This window comes from Schistocerca nitens, chromosome 8 (genome assembly GCF_023898315.1).
Source record: "Schistocerca nitens isolate TAMUIC-IGC-003100 chromosome 8, iqSchNite1.1, whole genome shotgun sequence".
Classification (NCBI taxonomy): domain Eukaryota; kingdom Metazoa; phylum Arthropoda; class Insecta; order Orthoptera; family Acrididae; genus Schistocerca; species Schistocerca nitens.
This window is the reverse complement of record NC_064621.1, coordinates 406,995,373-407,002,463: the sequence shown is the minus strand read 5'-3', so window position 1 is coordinate 407,002,463 and position 7,091 is coordinate 406,995,373.

Below are 7,091 nucleotides of genomic sequence, written 5' to 3'. Positions count from 1 at the left end.
TCTAATTTCTGTGTAGTGCACGTTAAGCGTAAGAGCGGAAATATTCAGTCAAAACATCATCAAGCGGTTAAACACGAATTGAACTCTGCCACGGTATTCTACCCAACAAGTAAATTAATATCCGCAATAATTTGCATTGTGCGGAGTAATGGATTCTGAACACATTTACATTCTACAAGGACGCACCGCTTATTCCATTGATGCTTCTGTGGAGCGCAATTGCAAATACGGAACTCTGACTAGGAAGCCTGTTATTTGAGTGGGGATATTCGACTCGTATGAGATAAATAACTATTTACACATTCCTTCGCCTGCAATACGTTGATGATACTACTTAGTCTTGATAACAGGGAACAGAAATAGTTTTACCTACATATTCAGGTATGCCGTGTCGGCCATGAAACTAACTTGAATCTAGATACTGAAGTACAAAATTAATGTATGCCACAAAAACAACTCTTGTTGTACAAATGTGTCTTTAAGAAGTTGGCGGCCATATTTGTAACCTAACAAATCGATGAGCCTGTCCTCAGAGTGAAGTGACACTGTAAATATTGCAGAATATGACAAGCCGAGCTGAATGTTTTCACTCTGTTCTCAGTCTCTTAAGAATTCAGATGCTTTTTCCAGTGAAATGAAACAGTTCCACAATCCTTGAGGCATTTCAGTAATTTCTGAGATTACCTCCTGATATTTGTTCAATAAAACTGCCTTAGACTATTGGCAACAACATTCCACATATAGCAATTCTAACTTCGATACATTTGTACACTGCCAAAGAAAGGTGTTAATCATCAGAAAAGCATGAAATACTAGACTTCAGCCACTAACCCTTGTCCACAAAAGGTGTAGCCAGCTTGTATATTTATATAAGTCTTTTGTCCGCTAAGACACTGCTGAAGTCTTACGGTACAGGCAGAATTCATTGCCTAGTCATGAGACCCAGAAAATATTAGATACAGGCTCCCACGTAGATGCTATTTTTCTTGACTTCCGGAAGGCGTTCGATACAGTTCCGCACTGTCGCCTGATAAACAAAGTAAGAGCCTACGGAATATCAGACCAGCTGTGTGGCTGAAGAGCTTTTAGCAAACAGAACACAGCATGTTGTTATCAATGGAGTGACGTCTACAGACGTTAAAGTAACCTCTGGTGTGCCACAGGGGAGTGTTATGGGACCATTGCTTTTCACAATATATATAAATGACCTAGTAGATAGTGTCGGAAGTTCCATGCGGCTTTTCGCGGATGATGCTGTAGTATACAGAGAAGTTGCAGCATTAGAAAATTGTAGCGAAATGCAGGAAGATCGGCAGCGGATAGGCACTTGGTGCAGGGAGTGACAACTGTTCCTTAACATAGACAAATGTAATGTATTGCGAATACATAGAAAGAAGGATCCTTTATTGTGTGATTATATGGTAGCGGAGCAAACACTGGTCGCAGTTACTTCTGTAAAATATCTGGAAGTATGCGTGCGGAACGATTTGAAGTGGAATGATCATATAAAATTAATTGTTGGTAAGGCGGGTACCAGATTGAGATTCATTGGGAGAGTGCTTAGAAAATGTAGTCCATCAACAAAGGAGGTGACTTACAAGACACTCGTTCGACCTATACTTGAGTATTGCTCATCAGTGTGGGATCCGTACCAGATCGGGTTGATGGAGGAGATAGAGAAGATCCAAAGAAGAGCGGCGCGTTTCGTCACAGGGTTATTTGGTAACCGTGATAGCGTTACGGAGATGTTTAATAAACTCAAGTGGCAGACTCTGCAAGAGAGGCGCTCTGCATCGCGGTGTAGCTTGCTCGCCAGGTTCGGAGAGGGTGCGTTTCTGGATGAGGTATCGAATATATTGCTTCCCCCTACTTATACCTCCCGAGGAGATCACGAATGTAAAATTAGAGAGATTAGAGCGCGCACAGAGGCTTTCAGACAGTCGTTCTTCGCGCGAACCATACGCGACTGGAACAGGAAAGGGAGGTAATGACAGTGGCACGTAAAGTGCCCTCCGCCACACACCGTTGGGTGGCTTGCGGAGTATAAATGTAGAAGTAGATGTACTAGGTGTGAGCCACACAGATCAACGGAATCATTTCGACATTCACACCACTTCCTCAACAGTTAACTAGATCTCCAGGGACTGATCGTCCTCCATGAGCTGTCAACGTTCTTCAAGTACGCAGCAGCACTCGTCTTCTGCATTTGAGTTCCGAGGCACTGAAAATATGTGGCAAAGTTTATCTCGAAGATTGGTGTCATTGCTGAAGGGTAGTCAGACTACGTCGTGACATTATTTTTATGGGTCAATATTCGTAAAGACAAATGGCTTTGTTGCACTGCTACCTCGGGTTCCCATCAGATAACCAAAGTTAAGCACTGTCGGGCTGGGCTAGCACAAGGTTGGATTACCATCCGACCTACCAAGCACTGTAGGCAGGCGGGGGCACTCAGCTCTTGTGGGGTAAACTGAGGAGCTACTTGATTGATAAGTAGCAGCTCTGGTCTCGTGAAGTGACGTACGACTGGGAGAGCGATGAGATGACCACATGCCCATCGGTATCCGCAGCCAGTGACGCCTGTGCGCTGACGATGTCACGGTGGCCGGTCGGTGCCGTTGAGTCTTCATATTCGTAAAGAGTAGACAGTATCTTTCATTAGGCAATTTTCTGACGCACTTCAATGTCCACTTTCTCAATTACATAAAAGCTCGCGGGCGGTCTGCTGCCTTGGACGAAGCAGTAACAACTGCGATGTCTTTGACTGAGGTTGACATAGTGACTATGGCTAAATAGAAACGAATATTTTTCAATGCAGAGGTCATATGTTGTACGTGTGGCGGTCGAGATGAACTTCAGTGATATTTTAAAAAGACACACTGTTTCAAATGTTTCAAATGGCTCTGAGCACTATGGGACTTAACATCTGTGGTCATCAGTCCCCTAGAACTTAGAACTACTTAAACCTAACTAACCTAAGGACATCACACACATCCATGCCCGAGGCAGGATTCGAACCTGCGACTGTAGCAGTCGCGCGGTTCCGGACTGAGCCCCTAGAACCGCTAGACCACCGCGGTCGGCAAGACACACTGTCAAAGAAGTAAACTCGTGGGGCACTTTGATCGAAATTACCCTAAGATACAAGGAAGACGGAACTAGAGTGAAACTCGCTTCCCTGCATTATATGGACCATAGGAGCTGTTTGATTGCTGTGCAACGGTCTCAGTAAATAGCACGTCTCTGTGAAGTCTTGTCTAGCCAGCTACGTAAGAGGTAGACTGAGCAAGGTTCTATTGGATATGTGGTCAGAGATATCTGTGGCAAGCCAATATGTATCTCGTGCAATAACTTTGGATCCATCGTCAAACGATATTGGTGTTGGAAGCATCTAATCGCTCGGTTTGGCATTGTTGGTTGCCCAAGGGATGGAGGTGGGGGTGGGGAAACCTATCGATATGAATGGAACTACTCCCAAACGTGGGAAAAACCTACATAGTCATGTTTAAGTTCGAGCTCTTGGTTAAACAACAAGCCAAAGCCAATCTACAACGTCTGAATGGGATATCGTTCAACCTAGGGTTTACTGCTGAAAGAACCAAATTGTTGCAAGACACGCTAAGCCATCAGGAAAACCCAAGAAGCTGTGTAATATCTCTTGGACGCGATTCGAAAGATATAGTACTGAAAAAACTGTGAAGCGGCACTGGGTAGAGTTCGTCATGTGTCGTTCAGTCCTTACCAGAAAATTGATAACTGGTAGTATTTCGTTCTATGTATATGCAACTGACACAAGCCTATCAATGTGGACAATTTTGGTTCAGCAGCGATGGTGCTATCAAATGGCGCACTGATAGCTAATTTAGAAGTACTACAGGGAGTTAAGTTAAATAAAGAATTCGTTGCCAAGTATTTCAAGCTAAGACACTCTGTCAATTTAACCACATTAGCGGGGAAGGTGTTACACTTAGAAGGACATAATGGAATGGTCGTGGGAAGGTTATTAGAAGAACATATGGATTTATTCAATTCGACTGGACCAATGCCAGCTACGCCACTAATGCAGCAATGTATTCCTAATGGGAATGACCTGCCAGTATACAGGAAATGTACCCATTTCCACAAAACTTGCAACCAGTAATGAGGAGATTATTAATCAACTGCTCTGTAATGGCATTGTAAAAGAGAACAGTAGTTCTTGAGGTACTCAAATAGTAACCACTGTAGATGCAGATGTAGTAAAACTTGTAAGTTCTCCTGTAACTACTGATTGTTGAAATCAACAAACATACTCGCTTAAACAGTGCCTAAAATTAGAGATACTTCATTGTTTTACCGTCATGCATTTGTGAAGCAGGTAGCAACAGTTTTAGGCAGCACTGTAGTATCGACACAAGACAGCCTTCACAGTCCCATCTAGTCAATATCAACACTTTGGCTGTCATACACTTTGAGAAATAAACTGGCGACTTCCCTGCCCGTATTAGATAGCGTACGGTGGGATTGGATTACGGAAAAATGGTTAGCATGCGTGGACAACATCATTTTATTGTGCAAGGGCATTCAATAGCTCATGGTATCTCCACAAAACAGCTTTGATCGGTTACATGGAGCACGACTGATGCTTATCTCAACAAACAGCTTTTCTCTATCCAGTGAAGTTAATTATTTATGCCATATCACAGGCCAGAATGGTGTATGACTTGACCCCTGACTTGTAGAGCTGTGAAAGAATTCCCAACACTTAACGCAGAAACAGAATTTAAGTCGTTTCTCAGTCTCATAATGTCTATGGAAAACGTAAGTAGCAAGACCTCTTACGTATTTATTAAAGAACGGAATAAAATTTCAATGGCTTCAGGACATCATTGGATTAAAGGATTTATCGACCACTGCTTCTGTCTTTGTTCTCAGATTATCTGAAACCGTTAATATTGTCTAATGCCAGCAGCTATGCCATCAAACACGTTGAGCCAAGAGGCAGGCAGCACACAGTACCCAACAGTTTGTTCTTTTAGATACCTCAATAAGGCAGAGAAGAGTTAATCTGTGGTTCCACCTACCTTTCTTCAAATTTGTATTAAAAACGTTGTATGATAACAATGGATCACAAAGGGCTCTAATATCTTAAGGACCGTAAGGCCTCACAGCAACGCAAATTTCGTTTTGAAGGCGCGTATCATACAGGGAAATCTCATAGTCACACAGACTTAGTAGCAAAGTACATCTCATAAAATGTAACTGTGTAAGTGTGGAAGAATGGCAAAAAATCCGACCAACTGATTAGGATTTTCTGCAGATTGTCCGCAGCTCGTGGTCGTGCGGTAGCGTTCTCGCTTCCCACGCCCGGGTTCCCAGGTTCGATTCCCGGCGGGGTCAGGGATTTTCTCTGCCTCGTGATGACTGGGTGTTGTGTGCTGTCCTTAGGTTAGTTAGGTTTAAGTAGTTCTAAGTTCTAGGGGACTGATGACCATAGATGTTAAGTCCCATAGTGCTCAGAGCCATTTGAACCATTTTTTCTGCAGATTGTGAAGCAGGCACAATTCAGCACTGATAATTCAATATTGTACCAGCAGATTAGCTGTTATCGCCGCATAGTTGTGCCAGCAAGTAAATAGAATGAGGTACTGAGTGAAGCTCATGATGGCATTTTGACAGGGCATAGTGGACGACATGCAACGGAGTGTCACAGTGAAGAAAATTGTTATTGGCAAGCTCATACTAAAGATGCTGTGAAATACATAAAGAACGGCATTCTTTATGTACTAAGAAGTGAGCTAAGTCATCAAAAAATAGCAATACAAATGTTACCTGAGAGGAACAAACCATTGCACATGTTTGCTTTTGAGATTATTGACCCTTTGCAAACACGCCAGGAGGGACTCGGTATGTGTTAACTGTCATATGTATGAGTGCTGAGCTAGACAAACAGGCAGACACAATGGCATGATGTTTGTGTAGTAAGTGGATATTCAGGTTTGGACTGCCAGAGGTGACGATAACTGTCTAAGACACTAACTTTATTTCCGAAATGTTGAAGTAGCTGTGTCGACTGTTACGCATTTGGAAGGTACTGGCCACTGCAATATGCTCACAAGCGAACAGAGGATTCACAGATACACACAACGCTATCCAAATTCTGAATTACTAGATACTGATTGGGACACTTGACTTAATAGGTATCAGTAATGTATAAGTTGAAAATCCATGACAATATAGGCGTTCACCACACGAAGTTGTTTTTAATCTAATGATAATCTCGCCTTTATAATTTTGCAAACCACCTCCAGGAGAAAGGAGAAGATACACCACTCATTCGAAATTTTGATAACAGATTAAAAGGTACATGGGATCAAGTAAGGCTCTACAGGATCTAGAATGCAAAGACAGCAGGAAATCAAAACTGACGAAGTTCTACACTGTAATGTGGGTAATATTAACCAACTTAGAAGTACTGAAATGGAAAAAAGACGCTTGTTTCGCTTTTCCAAGAAATTATCAAGAAGTCAAGAGGACATCTCCTGTTAACATCAAACTGCAGCTTCAACCTCCACCAGGTCGTGCATGTACGTTGGATTCGTACATCTCATACACTCCAGGAACGCTGTCTCAAATGCCCACAATTCCTAAGACCGGGCATCGGTGGATATTACGATGTACACATGTCCCTTTAGGATACACATGTGCCTTTAGGACACAAGGTGGTTTCGCGAGGTAAATCTGGTTGCAATAAGTGTGTGATTTTCTTAGTTCAAAGGTTCCAGCAAATTCTTTCTCGAATGTTGGAAAAGGGTGGCAATCTGCGACGTCACACTCTGGCCAGCAACACTTTGAACACCAAGATGTCGACATGTGCGAAAATTGACCAGAGCTCAGAAGATCATTTTTGTTGAAATGTGGGTAAATGATATCACCTTGGCTCCAGATTCCATCACAATTCTGCCTAATCCCACTGTGCACCTTTCACACGACCGGAAAGTATTCACATCATTTTTTGGGCTTCTTCTACCTCCTGACTGGTTTGATTAGGTCCACCAGGAATTCCACTCCTGTCACAATCTTTTCATCTCGGATTAGCCCTTGCAACCTAT